General features: G+C 48.8%; 1 protein-coding gene across 11 annotated transcripts in view; it reads left to right on the top strand.

Annotated features, from left to right (window-relative positions):
- LOC130355477 (extracellular superoxide dismutase [Cu-Zn]-like) overlaps positions 1-16,279 on the top strand; it is a 76,284-nt gene that overhangs the window by 43,482 nt on the left and 16,523 nt on the right. The window contains exon 4 of one of the 11 annotated variants that reach the window (XR_008888560.1): positions 4,318-4,503. The exons of the other annotated variants lie outside the window; for them this stretch is intronic. The gene's annotated coding sequence lies outside the window, so the exon portion shown is untranslated. Of the gene's footprint in view, positions 1-4,317; positions 4,504-16,279 lie in introns of those variants that run through there. 11 annotated transcript variants of the gene reach the window in all.

The following is a 16,279-nucleotide window of genomic DNA, read 5'->3' on the forward strand; positions in this document are numbered from 1 at the left end:
CCGATCTTCGTTTATGTGCTTTTATTCTTCAGAACGAGGGGGACAGTTTGCGGGTACAGGAGCACCCGTAAACTGTACCCCTCATTCTGAAGAATAAAAGCACATAAACAAAGATTGGTGAGTGCAATTGTCTTCTTTTCTACTTACAAGTTGATTTACCAATTGCATTGGACAATCACGATTAGCACCACCATATTGTACACTATATATTTCCACACCTGTATAATGGACTCCTCATGTTGCTGAATATATATAGGGACTGAGAAGTGAAAGTAGTGCCAGTTCACATCTACTAGAAGGTTGGAAATGTATATATATCGGTACAGACCAAAAGTTTGGAAACACCTTCTCATTCACAGTTTTCTTTATTTTCATGACTATGAAAATTGTAGATTCACACTGAAGGCATCAAAACTATGAATTAACACATGTGGAATTATATACATAACAATAAAGTGTGAAACAACTGAAAATATGTCATATTCTAGGTTCTAGCCACCTTTTGCTTTGATTACTGCTTTGCACACTCATTCTCTTGATGAGCTTCAAGAGGTAGTCACCTGAAATGGTCTTCCAACAGTCTTGAAGGAGTTCCCAGTGATGCTTAGCACTTGTTGGCCCTTTTTGCCTCACTCTGCGGTCCAGCTCAACCCCAAACCATCTCGATTGGGTTCAGGTCCGGTCACAGTGGAGGCCAGGTCATCTGGCGCAGCACCCCATCACTCTCCTTCTTGGTCAAATAGCCCTTACACAGCCTGGAGGTGTGTTTGGGGTCATTGTCATGTTGAAAAATAAATGATGGTCCAACTAAACGCAAATCGGATGGAATAGCATGCCGCTGCAAGATGCTGTGGTAGCCATGCTGTTCAGTATGCCTTCAATTTTTAATAAATCCCCAACAGTGTAACTGTCATGACGAGCGCTCCAGTCTCTGCCTCTGGACCGGAGCGCTCGCCTCCTGCTGCAGCCATGCGCGCCCCGGTTCTTCACCCTGAACGGGGGCGCAGTGTCCCTGTGGTCTCCGGCGGGGATGTGGGTCGCATCACGGCTCGTCCCCGCGCGCGATCCGCATCCCAGTCTCACCTCTCCCGCTCCTGTGTACACCAGCCATGTGTCCCAGCGCGCGCGTCCCTGCTCTCTGGGGCGCGCGCGAGCTATGTTAAAGGGGTAGTCCATTGGTGAAAAACGTATCCCCTATCCTAAGGATAGGGTATAAGTTTGAGATCGCGGGGGGTCCGACCGCTGGGGCCCCCTGCGATCTCTCTGTACGGGGGCCAGGCTCTCCGGTCAGATAGCGGGTGTCGACCTCCGCACGAAGCGGCGGCCGACATGTCCCCTCAATACATCTCTATGGCAGAGCCGGAGATTGGCGAAGGCAGCGCTTCGGCTCTGCCATAGAGTTGTATTGAGGGGGCGTGTTGGCCGCCGCTTTGCGTGGAGGTCGACACGCCCCCTTCCTGCGGGCTGTCGGGGCTCCGTACAGGAGATCGCAGGGGGCCCTAGTGGTCAGACCCCCCAAGATCTCAAACTTATCCCCTATCCTTAGGATAGGGGATAAGTTGTTCACCACTGGGTCACCACTGGACTACTCCTTTAAGTTTAAAGGGCCAGCGCACCAATGATTGGTGCCTGGTCCAAATGGTTAATTAAGGGCCAATTATATCCCTTCCTGCCCTTGCCGGATCTTTGTGCCCTTGTGCCTCTGAGAAAGCGTTCCCTGTTGCCTAGTATTGCCTTGCCTGTTGCCGTACCCGTTGCTACCGTATACTCCCTCTGAACCCTTGCCGCCAGCCCTGACCTCTGCTACGTCCGACTACGCTTTTGCCTGCTCCCTGTGTACTACGCCATATCAGCTGCCAGAGAGGTCGAGTTGTTACTGGGGGGCACGACCTGGCAGTTACCGCTGCAGCAAGTCCATCCAACTTTGCGGCAGGCTCTGGTGAAGACCAGTAACTGCTTTGTACCGATCCCTCAGTACGACCCGTGCCATCGCCTCTCTGGTCTAGAGGATCCACTACCTGTCCTGCCGGTTCGTGACAGTAACCAGCAAAGCACCCCCACACCATCACACCTCCTCCTCCACACCAGCACACCTGTGAAGTGAAAACCATTTCAGGTGACTACCTCTTGAAGCTCAACAAGAGAATGCCAAGAGTGTGCAAAGCAGTAATCCAAGCAAAAGGTGGCTACTTTGAAGAACCACACTTGTTCGTTATGTATATAATTCCGCAGTGTTAATCCATAGTCATGAAAATAAAGAAAACTCTGAATGACAAGGTGTGTCCAAACTTTTGGTCTGTACTGTATATGTTCCAGCATAACTTCCAAATGGCTGTAGATATTTCCATGAGACTTGGTAGAGATGTTACTTATATGTCAACATAAAATATAGTAGAGTTAAAGGGGTATTCCAGGAAAAACTTTTTTTATATATCAACTGTCTCCAGAAAGTTAAACAGATTTGTAAATTACTTCTATTAAAAAATCTTAATCCTTTCAGTACTTATGAGCTTCTGAAGTTAAGGTTGTTCTTTTCTGTCTAAATCCTCTCTGATGACACCTGTCTCAGGAAACGCCCAGTTTAGAAGCAAATCCCCATAGCAAACCTCTTCTTAACTTGGCGTTTCCCGAGACAGGTGTCATCAGAGAGGATTTAGACAGAAAAGAACAACCTTAACTTCAGAAGCTCATAAATACTGAAAGGATTAAGATTTTTTAATAGAAGTAATTTACAAATCTGTTTACCTTTCTGGAGCCAGTTGATATATATAAAAAAGTTTTTCCCTGGAATACACCTTTAAATTAAAATCCCATGCATCCCTGATTGCGTTACTCACGGCCTGCAAAGATTGCCCGGGACTTTTGAACATCATGCCAACTGTCCCACAGGCAGGTGCAGAAAATAGTTAAGAGGGGATGGGAAATGAGGACGGATTATGAGAAAGGGATATGAGGTGGGGATATGAGGATGGGAAATGTGGTTGGGATATGAGGTCAAGATATGAAGCCTTAATGTGAGGATGGGATATAAGGATGGCATATGAGGACCAGAGCATTATTGCTTTTCCTCTCCCACAAGGCTTAGGTAGGAAGACTGGGCAACATTGGGTACTCAGATGATTGTTTTTTCATTGTTTGTTCAACTATTAACCTACTCCTGTCTGGGTCCATAAGATCCTAAAATGTATGAGAGCTTCCCCACTCTTCCCAGACATTTGACTTCAGGGGAGAGATGGATCGAGTATGTTGGATTCCAACTGCCAGATCCTGCTTTTCTCAGATTTACCGCCAGAGCTGTGTCTTACCCATTCTGTTTCCATAGAGAACAAAAGAACATTCAGCCGTGTCGAATATTTATGTGTATGGGTACACCAGATGAGATGACTACAGCCGTACAATGTTCAGCTGACATCTATTAAAGGTGTATGGCCATCTTTATGAAGCTCTGGTACTCACTCTAGACCTTCTCACATTGGTATTGACAGAAGGTAAATTTTCTTATTACAGTCTAAGAGAGAAGTCTTAGGGTTAGTTCACACTGAGGAATTGGGGCGGAATTCAAGCAGAAATTTTCTGCCTCAAAATATTGTTACTTTTCCACAAGAACTCACAGAGATTTTGCGCGGAATTGGCGTGGAAATTGCGCATGAAATGCAGGTTTCATGCCGAGGAGGAGTATCAAGTATTTCTATTCATAAAATTTGTATTTTTTTTTTTATGTGGAAATTCCACGCGAATTCCGCGCCAATTCCGTGCCAATTCCGTGCGAATTCCGAGTGGAAATGCTTCTGACTGAAAAAAAAAATAACATTGATCTCTATGGGAGGACGACGCTGATTCCGCCTGAAAGAACAGGTTCTTTCTTCAAGCGGAACAGACTTCCTCGTCAGAATTCTGCTTGAGGAAATTCCTCAGTGTGAACTGAGGGGCAGAAATTCTGCACAGCTCTATGGGGATTTCACTGCTGAATGAATTGGAGAGGAGAAAGCGAGCAGAATTACTCGTGGAAATTCCTCTCCAATTCCTCAGTGTGAACATACCCATATAGAATAGGATAGCTGGCTGAACTTTGGCGAGGAATAAATTCATAATTTACTCTTGAGGTCAAGACACTGCTGGGAATACAAAAATAATGCACCAATGTTGCATGTATAACAACAGTTTTTTAGTAACCAGAATCAGTTTTTCATGTTTTAATGCAGTGTGGAAAATAAAAATAAACTTGCCTGGTATATGCAGCTTTATTTGTCCAAATACAGTGTTGCAAACACTCAGTGACAAATTAAGTAAACGCTACTCTTCATTTTGTCTCACAAGGTTCACCCTCCCATGACCTCCATATAGAATAAAAAGAAACATGGACAGAGGATGTCTTTATGAGACCAACTCTTTATGTGGACTTCCATGAGGACCCAATGCATTTAAGAAAAGTATAATGGACCAAGTGAAGAGCCCTTAGCCCACTGACCTGTACATACCATGGAAAACCACCAACAAGCTGCATACTTAAAGGAGTAGTCCAGTGGTGACCCAGTGGTGAACAACTTATCCCCTATCCTAAGGATAGGGGATAAGTTGCAGATCGCGGAGGGTCCGACCGCTGGGGCCCCCTGCGATCTCCTGTATGGAGCCCCGACAGCCTGCGGGAAGGGGGCGTGTCGACCTCCGCACGAAGCGGCCGACACTCCCCCTCAATACAACTCTATGGCAGAGCCGAAGCACTGCCTTTGGCAATCTCCGGCTCTGCCATTGAGATGTATTGGCCGGAGAGCCTGGCCCCCGTACAGCGAGATCGCAGGGGGCCCCAGCGGTCGGACCCCCCGCGATCTCAAACTCATCCCCTATCCTTAGGATAGGGGATAAGTTTTTCACCACTGGACTACCCCTTTAACTAAGAATTGGGGCATTGGGATAGTAATATGCATTCCATTTTCCAGTAATTTCCCTAAGAACAATATAGTAATTTCACTAAAGCAATTATTCCTGTACCATAAAATTCCCCATTACCTATAAAAAAAAGCTTCTCTTTTTTGAACAAATGCATTTTATTATAAATACAAATGATTCACAAAAAATATGAAGAACATAAATGCATAAACCACAATAAAATGTCTGCCTTCAATAGCAGTAGTCTACTTAATAAAATACACACACAATATAATACACACACAGAAAGAAATAAGCACAAAGGAAAAGGGTACAGTATATCTGATGTAATCTCTTAATGGTTGCTGGAGTAAAGTCAAAATAAATATTTTACTGATGACAACACCTTTTAGATTTCCATATAAAAAAAAGGAAATATAATCATAGTAAAATTACTGAGATGCAGCAACATATAGTTTATGTAGAATAGAAAATAGTAATTCTAACAAAAAAACTGAGAATCTCTCTATGAACACCCACTACAAATGGATTGAGCTACATAACCGATCACCTATATCCAAGATAATAAATGATTTGGAATTAAAATAACCCAGAAGTGCCGGTGCTTAAGATCTAAGGTGGATATATGTAAAATAAAAGATGTAAACTATTAAAATAATATTTTATTGCATATACAGGCTAAAAATGTTGAACCAAGACAATAGAATCAAGATATGTTAGATGTAAAATATCACACTAAAAATGACAAACCACAGGGCCCTTGTGGTTGTCCAACAATCTATATATATATATATATATATATATATATATATATATATATATATATATATATCTAAAACTCAATGGCCCTTATTTACTAAGAGTGGAGTGTAGGTTTCTTTGTGGGTTTTAATTCCCTACAATTTATTTTCCACGGTATTTACTAAGGTTTCCCTACATTTTCCACTTTCTCTACACTTTGATTTTTTTTCACATGCTCTAATCTGTCTGTCACGATGCCGGCTGGCAGGTAGTGGACCCTCTGTGCCAGAGAGGGATTGGCGTGGACCGTGCTAGTGGACCGGTTCTAAGCCACTACTGGTTTTCACCAGAGCCCGCCGCAAAGCGGGATGGTCTTGCTGCGGCGGTAGTGACCAGGTCGTATCCACTAGCAACGGCTCACCTCTCTGGCTGCTGAAGATAGGCGCGGTACAAGGGAGTAGGCAGAAGCAAGGTCGGACGTAGCAGAAGGTCGGGGCAGGCAGCAAGGATCGTAGTCAGGGGCAACGGCAGAAGGTCTGGAAACACTGGCAAGGGACACACAAGGAACGCTTTCACTGGCACTAAGGCAACAAGATCCGGCAAGGGAGTGCAAGGGAAGTGAGGTAATATAGGGAAGTGCACAGGTGATAACCCTAATTGGAACCACTGCGCCAATCAGCGGCGCAGTGGCCCTTTAAATCGCAGAGACCCGGCGCGCGCGCGCCCTAGGGAGCGGGGCCGCGCGCGCCGGGACAGAACAGACGGGGAGCGAGTCAGGTAGGGGAGCCGGGGTGCGCATCGCGAGCGGGCGCTACCCGCATCGCGAATCGCATCCCGGCTGACAGCAGGATCGCAGCGCCCCGGGTCAGAGGACGTGACCGGAGCGCTGCAGCGGAGGGGGAGAAGCGAGCGCTCCGGGGAGGAGCGGGAACCCGGAGCGCTCGGCGTAACAGTACCCCCCCCCTTGGGTCTCCCCCTCTTCTTGGAGCCTGAGAACCTGAGGAGCAGACTTTTGTCAAGGATGTTGTCCTCAGGTTCCCAGGATCTCTCTTCAGGACCACAACCCTCCCAGTCTACTAAAAAAAAATTTTTCCCTCTGACCTTTTTGGCAGCCAAAATCTCCTTGACCGAGAAGACGTCCGAGGAGCCGGAAACAGGAGTGGGAGGAACAGATTTGGGAGAAAAACGGTTGAGGATGAGTGGTTTGAGAAGAGAGACGTGAAAGGCATTAGGGATACGAAGAGAAGGAGGAAGAAGAAGTTTATAAGAGACAGGATTAATTTGACACAAGATTTTGAAAGGACCAAGATAGCGTGGTCCCAACTTGTAGCTAGGGACACGGAAGCGGACATATTTAGCGGAGAGCCATACCTTGTCTCCAGGGGAAAAAACGGGGGGAGCTCTTCTTTTCTTATCCGCGAATCTCTTCATGCGTGAAGAAGCCTGTAAGAGAGAATTTTGGGTCTCTCTCCATATAATGGAAAGGTCACGAGAAATTTCATCCACAGCGGGCAGACCAGAGGGCAAGGGGGTAGGGAGGGGGGGAAGAGGGTGACGGCCGTACACCACGAAAAATGGGGATTTGGAGGAAGATTCAGAGACCCTGAAGTTATACGAGAACTCGGCCCATGGAAGGAGATCTGCCCAGTCATCCTGGCGGGAGGAAACAAAATGTCGCAAATAATCACCCAGGATCTGGTTAATTCTTTCTACTTGTCCATTGGACTGGGGATGATATGCAGAGGAAAAATTTAATTTAATCTTGAGTTGTTTACAGAGAGCTCTCCAGAATTTAGACACGAATTGGACCCCTCTATCCGAGACAATCTGCGTAGGCAACCCGTGAAGACGAAAAATGTGTACAAAAAATTGTTTAGCCAACTGAGGCGCAGAAGGAAGACCAGGAAGAGGGATGAAATGTGCCATTTTGGAAAATCGATCAACGACCACCCAAATAACGGTGTTGCCACGGGAAGGGGGTAAATCAGTAATAAAATCCATACCAATCAGGGACCAAGGCTGTTCGGGGACAGGCAGAGGATGAAGAAAACCAGCGGGCTTCTGGCGAGGAGTCTTATCCCGGGCACAGATAGTGCAGGCTCGCACAAAGTCCCCAACATCCGTCTCCAGAGTCGGCCACCAATAGAAGCGGGAGATGAGTTGCACAGATTTCTTGATGCCCGCATGACCTGCGAGATGGGAGGAGTGACCCCATTTGAGGATTCCGAGGCGTTGGCGTGGAGAAACAAAGGTCTTTCCTGGAGGAGTCTGCCTGATGGAGGCGGGAGAAGTGGAGATCAGGCAGTCAGGTGGAATGATGTGTTGCGGAGGGAGATCAACTTCTGAGGCATCCGAGGAACGAGAGAGAGCATCGGCCCTAATGTTCTTATCGGCAGGACGAAAGTGAATCTCAAAATTAAATCGGGCAAAGAACAGAGACCACCGGGCCTGGCGAGGATTCAGCCGTTGGGCCGACTGGAGGTAGGAGAGGTTCTTGTGGTCGGTGTAGATAATAACAGGAAATCTTGATCCCTCCAGCAGATGCCTCCATTCCTCAAGTGCTAATTTAATGGCTAGAAGCTCTCGATCCCCGATGGAGTAGTTCCTCTCCGCTGGAGAGAAGGTCCTAGAGAAAAAACCACAAGTGACAGCATGCCCGGAAGAATTTTTTTGTAGAAGAACAGCTCCAGCTCCTACTGAGGAGGCATCAACCTCCAATAGGAAGGGTTTGGAAGGGTCAGGTCTGGAGAGCACGGGAGCCGAAGAAAAGGCAGACTTGAGTCGTTTAAAGGAGTCCTCTGCTTGAGGAGGCCAAGACTTGGGATCAGCATTTTTCTTGGTTAAAGCCACGATAGGAGCCACAATGGTAGAAAAATGTGGAATAAATTGCCTGTAATAATTGGCGAACCCCAAAAAGCGTTGGATAGCACGGAGTCCGGAGGGGCGTGGCCAATTTAAGACGGCAGAGAGTTTGTCTGGATCCATCTGTAGTCCCTGGCCAGAGACCAAATATCCTAGAAAAGGAAGAGATTGGCATTCAAACAGACATTTCTCAATTTTGGCATAGAGTTGGTTGTCACGAAGTCTCTGAAGAACCATACGGACATGCTGGCGGTGTTCTTCTAGATTGGCAGAAAAAATTAGGATATCGTCCAGATATACAACAACACAGGAGTATAAAAGATCACGAAAAATTTCATTAACAAAGTCTTGGAAGACGGCAGGGGCGTTGCACAGGCCAAAGGGCATGACCAGATACTCAAAGTGTCCATCTCTGGTGTTAAATGCCGTTTTCCACTCGTCCCCCTCTCTGATGCGGATGAGGTTATAGGCGCCTCTTAAGTCCAATTTAGTGAAGATGTGGGCACCTTGGAGGCGATCAAAGAGTTCAGAGATGAGGGGTAAGGGGTAGCGGTTCTTAACCGTGATTTTATTAAGACCGCGGTAGTCAATGCAAGGACGTAGGGAGCCATCTTTTTTGGACACAAAGAAAAATCCGGCTCCGGCAGGAGAGGAGGATTTACGGATAAAGCCCTTTTTTAGATTCTCCTGGACGTATTCGGACATGGCAAGAGTCTCTGGGGCAGAGAGAGGAGCGGGAACCCGGAGCGCTCGGCGTAACAGTACCCCCCCCCCTTCTCTACAGTGGCCTTCTTGGACTCTGGATCTGCAGGAAATTTTATTTTGGCCTCTCTCGTCAACAGGTTCAACAGGGCAGTCTCAGCAGAAGAGGCTCGGGCAGGTTCCTCAAAGACACTTCGGATTTCCGAGAAGAAGGAGTGTACAGAGGCAGTGACGGGGTCATTGCGGTCCCAGAGCGGTGTGGCCCATGACAGGGCTTTTCCGGACAGAAGACTGACTACGAAAGCCACCTTAGACCTTTCAGTGGGAAACAGATCCGACATCATCTCCAGATGCAGGGAACATTGGGAAAGGAAGCCACGGCAAAACTTAGAGTCCCCATCAAATTTATCCGGCAAGGATAAGCGTATCCCAGGAGCGGCCACTCGCTGCGGAGGAGGTGCAGGAGCTGGCGGAGGAGATGACTGCTGAAGCTGTGGTAGCAACTGTTGTAGCATAACGGTCAGTTGAGACAGCTGTTGGCCTTGTTGCGCAATCTGTTGTGACTGCTGGGCGACCACCGTGGTGAGGTCAGCGACAACTGGCAGAGGAACTTCAGCGGGATCCATGGCCGGATCTACTGTCACGATGCCGGCTGGCAGGTAGTGGACCCTCTGTGCCAGAGAGGGATTGGCGTGGACCGTGCTAGTGGACCGGTTCTAAGCCACTACTGGTTTTCACCAGAGCCCGCCGCAAAGCGGGATGGTCTTGCTGCGGCGGTAGTGACCAGGTCGTATCCACTAGCAACGGCTCACCTCTCTGGCTGCTGAAGATAGGCGCGGTACAAGGGAGTAGGCAGAAGCAAGGTCGGACGTAGCAGAAGGTCGGGGCAGGCAGCAAGGATCGTAGTCAGGGGCAACGGCAGAAGGTCTGGAAACACTGGCAAGGGACACACAAGGAACGCTTTCACTGGCACTAAGGCAACAAGATCCGGCAAGGGAGTGCAAGGGAAGTGAGGTAATATAGGGAAGTGCACAGGTGATAACCCTAATTGGAACCACTGCGCCAATCAGCGGCGCAGTGGCCCTTTAAATCGCAGAGACCCGGCGCGCGCGCGCCCTAGGGAGCGGGGCCGCGCGCGCCGGGACAGAACAGACGGGGAGCGAGTCAGGTAGGGGAGCCGGGGTGCGCATCGCGAGCGGGCGCTACCCGCATCGCGAATCGCATCCCGGCTGACAGCAGGATCGCAGCGCCCCGGGTCAGAGGACGTGACCGGAGCGCTGCAGCGGAGGGGGAGAAGCGAGCGCTCCGGGGAGGAGCGGGAACCCGGAGCGCTCGGCGTAACACTGTCTGGTTTTCCTCAGCTCAAATCCACCACTGTTTATGTGGAAACCTTAGTAAATATGTTGGGTTTTTGTGAAAATGTCGGGAACACGCCCCCTTTTCCCGGTGGTCACGCCCCATTTTCGGGTTTCTTAGCAAAATGGAGAGTTAGTCGGGGTTTTTTCAATTCTGACGCAAAATCTGGCGCAATATCTGGAGCAGACAGAATTTCTGGCGCAGTGCAATAGAATCTGGCGCACAACCCGACAAAACATGTCGAGTTTGCAATAGGAAATGAGGGCCAATGTGTGTATGTGTGTGTGTATGTTCCAGCTTCACGTCCAAACAGCTAAAGATATTAACATGAAACTTGGCACACATGTTACTTATATGTCAACAACAAACATAGGATAGGTAATTTAACCCTTACTCACCCCCATTTGCCAGGGGCGGGGTTTATGTTTAAAGTCCCATACAAGTCAATGGGAAATATATGTTACTGCATAACTTCCAAACGGCTGGAGATATTTCGATAATATTTGGTCACATGTTACTTATGTGTCCACTTAAAATATAGGATAGTTAATTTAACCCTTAACTACCCCCATATGTGAGGGTGTTTTTTTTTGTTTAAAGTCCCATGTAAATCAACGGGAAATGTATGTTTCCACAGAACATCCGTACGGCTGGAGATATTTCAATACCTGGTACACATATTACGGGTCGGGATAGGAGGACGGGATATGAGGACGGGATAAGAGGTCTGGATAGGAGGTCGAGATAGGAGGTCGGGATAGGAGGTCAGGATAGGAGGACGGGATAGGAGGGCGGGATAGGAGGTTGAGATAGGAGGTCGGGATAGGAGGTTTGGATAGGAGGTCGGAATAGGAGGACGAGATAGGAGGACGGGATAGGAGGTCGGGATATGAGGACAGGATATGAGGATGGATAGTAGGATGGGATCGGAGGTCGGGATAGGAGGTTGAGATAGGAGGACAGGATAGGAGATTGGGATAGGAGGATGGGATAGGAGGTTGGGATAGGAGGTCGGGATATAAGGACGGGATATGGGGTTGGGAAATGACAACAATATATGAGGACAGGATATGAAGTCAAAAGCTTCCTCTGTTGATTTTCCTCCGCAACAAGGATTAGGAAGGAAAAACCGGGCAACGCCGGGTACTCCGCTAGTATACTTGGTCACTTGTTACTTATATGTCCACTTAAAATATAGGATAGTTAATTTAACCCTTAACTACCCCCATTTGTGAGGGTGTTTTTTTTTGTTTAAAGTCCCATGTGTTACGCCGAGCGCTCCGGGTCCCCGCTCCTCCCCGGAGCGCTCGCAGCGTTCTCCTGTTCGCAGCGCCCCGGTCAGACCCGCTGACCGGGAGCGCTGCGATAATGTCCCTAGCCGGGATGCGATTCGCGATGTGGGACGCGCCCGCTCGCGGTGCGCATCCCGACCCACTTACCAGACTCGTTCCCCATCTGTGCTGTCCCTGCGATTTAAAGGGCCAGTGCGCCACTGATTGGCGCATGGTTTTAATTAGTGTGTTCACCTGTGCACTTCCCTATATTACCTCACTTCCCCTTCACTTCCTTGCCGGATCTTGTTGCCATTGTGCCAGTGAAAGCGTTCCTTGCGTATCCCAAGCCAGTGTTCCAGACCTCTTGCCGTTGCCCCTGACTACGATCCTTGCTGCCTGCCCTGACCTTCTGCTACGTCCGACCTTGCTCTTGCCTAATCCCTTGTACCGCGCCTATCTCAGCAGTCAGAGAGGTTGAGCCGTTGCCGGTGGATACGACCTGGTTGCTATCGCCGCTGCAAGATCATCCCGCTTTGCGGCGGGCTCTGGTGAATACCAGTTGCAACTTAGAACCGGTCCGCCGGCACGGTCCACGCCAATCCCTCTCTGACACAGAGGATCCACCTCCAGCCTGCCGAATCCTGACAGTAGATCCGGCCATGGATCCCGCTGAGGTCCCGCTGCCAGTTGTTGCTGACCTTACCACGGTGGTCGCCCAGCAGTTGCAAAAGATAGCGCAACAAGGCCATCAGCTGTCTCAACTGACTGTTATGCTACAGCAGCTTCTACCACGGCTTCAGCAACCATCTCCTCCGCCAGCTCCTGCACCTCCTCAGCAGCGAGTGGCCGCATCCAGCCTCCGTTTATCGTTGCCGGACAAGTTTGATGGGGACTCTAGACTTTACCGTGGTTTTCTCTCGCAATGTTCCCTGCATTTGGAGATGATGTCGGACCAATTTCCAACTGAACGGTCAAAGGTTGCTTTCGTGGTTAGTCTCCTGTCTGGGAAGGCCCTGTCATGGGCCACACCGCTCTGGGACCGCAATGATCCTGTCACTGCCTCCGTACACTCTTTCTTCGCGGAGATTCGAAGTATCTTCGAGGAACCAGCCCGAGCCTCTTCTGCCGAGACTGCCCTGCTGAATCTGGTCCAGGGTAATTCTTCAGTAGGCGAGTACGCCATCCAATTTCGTACTCTCGCCTCCGAATTATCTTGGAATAACGAGGCCCTCTGCGCGACCTTCAAAGAAGGCCTATCCAGTAACATCAAAGATGTGCTGGCCGCACGAGAAATCCCTGCCAACATGCATGAACTTATTCATTTGGCCACCCGCATTGACATGCGTTTTTCCGAAAGACGCCAGGAGCTCCACCAGGATATGGACTTTGTTCGCACTAGGCGGTTTCTCTCCCCGACTCCTCTCTTCTCTGGTCCGCTGCAATCTGTTCCTGTGCCTTCCGCCGTGGAGGCTACGCAAGTAGACCGGTCTCGCCTGACACCACAAGAGAGGACACGCCAATGAGAACCTATGCCTGTACTGTGCCAGTACCGAACACTTCTTGAAGGATTGTCCTATCCGTCCTCCACGTCAGGAAAGACGCACTCCGATTCCGCACAAAGGTGAGACAGCTCTAGGTGTGAACTCTGCTTCTCCACGCCTTACTGTGCCTGTGCGGATTTCTTCGTCTAACTCCTCCTTCTCAGCTGTGGCCTTCTTGGATTCTGGATTGGACTGTACTGGACTGTACTGTGCTTTACCGCACAGAACCCCTGTTAATGTGAATTGGACCCCATCACGAAAAGATTGAATTTCTGGTACTTTCTAACTGCACTTCTGAAATTCTTCTCGGACTGCTTGGCTTCAACGCCATTCCCCTACCCTTGACTGGACCACCGGGGAAATCTAGAACTGGGGTACTTCTTGTTACAAAAAATGACTTATGTCTGCTCCCAGTCCTGCCAGTCAAAACCCTATGGCTCCTCCGATACCAGGTCTCCCCAAGGCCTATCTGGACTATGCCGATGTTTTTTGCAAAAAACAAGCAGAGACTTTGCCTCCTCACAGGCCTTATGACTGTCCTATTAATCTCCTTCGTGGTACTACTCCACCCCGGGGCAGAATCTATCCCCTGTCAGCTCCTGAAACACAAGCCATGACGGAGTACATCCAAGAAAATTTAAAAAGGGGATTTATCCGCAAGTCTTCCTCCCCTGCCGGAGAAGGGTTCTTCTTTGTCTCCAAAAAAGACGGTTCCTTACGACCATGCATTGATTACCGCGGTCTTAATAAAATCACTATAAAAAAACGCTATCCCCTGCCTCTTATCTCGGAACTCTTTGACCGCCTACGTGGCGCCAACATCTTTACCAAATTGGATTTAAGAGGTGCATATAATCTCATCTGCATCAGGGAAGGGGACGAGTGGAAGACCGCATTTAACACCAGAGACGGACACTTTGAATATCTGGTTATGCCCTTTGGGCTTTGCAACGCCCCTGCTGTCTTCCAGGACTTTGTAAATGAAATTTTTCGTGATTTATTATATACCTGTGTTGTGGTCTACTTGGACGACATTTTGATTTTCTCTTCTAACCTCGAAGAACATCGCCGTCATGTCCGCCTGGTTCTTCAGAGACTCCGGGACAATCAATTATATGCCAAGATGGAGAAATGTCTCTTTGAATGCCAATCTCTTCCCTTCCTAGGATATTTAGTCTCTGGCCAGGGACTTCAAATGGACCTGGACAAACTGTTGGCCGTGTTGGATTGGCCACGCCCCTCCGGGCTCCGAACTATCCAACGTTTCTTGGGGTTTGCGAATTACTACAGACAATTTATTCCACATTTTTCCACCATTGTGGCCCCAATTGTGGCCCTTACCAAGAAAAATGCCAACCCTAAGTCCTGGCCTCCTCAAGCGGACGAGGCGTTCAACCGTCCCAAAATTGCCTTTTCTTCTGCTCCCGTACTCTCCAGACCTGATCCAGCTAAACCCTTCTCACTGGAGGTAGACGCCTCCACGGTGGGAGCCGGAGCTGTACTCCTACAAAAAAACTCTTCTGGACATAACGTTACTTGTGGTTTCTTTTCTAGGACCTTCTCTCCGGCGGAGAAAAATTACTCCATTGGTGATCGAGAGCTACTAGCCATAAAACTAGCCCTCGAGGAATGGAGGCACCTGCTGGAGGGGTCCCAATACCCAATTATTATTTACACTGATCACAAGAATCTCTCTTATCTTCAGTCTGCCCAACGGCTGAACCCACGCCAGGCTAGGTGGTCGTTGTTTTTTGCCCGTTTAAACTTTGAGATTAATTTTCGCCCTGCTGACAAGAACATCAGGGCTGATGCCCTCTCTCGTTCCTCGGATGCCTCTGAAATGGAAGCCTCCCTGCAACACATTGTTCCTCCTGAGTGTCTGATCTCCGCTTCCCCAGCTTCCATCAGACAAACTCCTCCTGGAAAGACCTTCGTCCCTCCACGCCAGCGCCTCAGGATCCTCAGGTGGGGACACTCCTCACACCTCACCGGCCATGCTGGCGTCAAAAAGTCCATCCAGCTCATCTCTCATTTTTATTGGTGGCCTACCCTGGAAGCAGATGTTGCTGATTTTGTCCGGGCTTGTACAGTCTGTGCCCGGGACAAAACTCCTCGTCAGAAGCCTGCCGGCCTCCTTCATCCTCTGCCTATTCCTGAGCTACCATGGTCTCAGATTGCTATGGACTTTATAACAGACCTGCCTTTATCCCATGGCAACACAGTCATTTGGGTGGTCGTTGATCGTTTCTCCAAGATGGCACATTTTATTCCACTTCCAGGTCTTCCTTCTGTGCCACAATTGGCGAAACAATTTTTTGTGCACATTTTTCGCCTTCACGGGCTTCCCACGCATAATGTCTCGGATAGAGGCGTTCAATTTGTGTCGAAATTCTGGAGGGCCCTCTGTAATCAGCTTAAAATCAAATTAAACTTCTCGTCTTCCTATCATCCCCAATCCAATGGGCAAGTAGAGAGAGTTAACCAGGTTCTTGGTGACTATTTGCGACATTTTGTTTCCTCCCGCCAGGATGATTGGGCCGATCTTCTACCATGGGCCGAATTCTCGTACAATTTCAAAGTCTCTGAGTCCTCCGCTAAATCCCCGTTCTTTGTGGTGTACGGCCGTCACCCTCTTCCCCCCCTCCCCACTCCCACGCCTTCTGGTTTGCCCGCTGTTGATGAGGTTACCCGGGACTTCTCCACCATCTGGAAAGAGACTCAAAAATCCCTCATACAGGCCTCATCCCGGATGAAGAAGTATGCCGACAAAAAAAGAAGAACTCCTCCTGTCTTTGCTCCTGGAGACAAAGTGTGGCTCTCCGCCAAGTATATCCGCTTATATCCCGTTATAAACTGGGACCACGTTTTCTTGGACCCTTGAAAATCAAGTGCCAAATCAATCCTGTCTCCTACAAA

The sequence above is a fragment of the Hyla sarda genome, chromosome 1 (assembly GCF_029499605.1).
Source record: "Hyla sarda isolate aHylSar1 chromosome 1, aHylSar1.hap1, whole genome shotgun sequence".
Lineage (NCBI taxonomy): Eukaryota > Metazoa > Chordata > Amphibia > Anura > Hylidae > Hyla > Hyla sarda.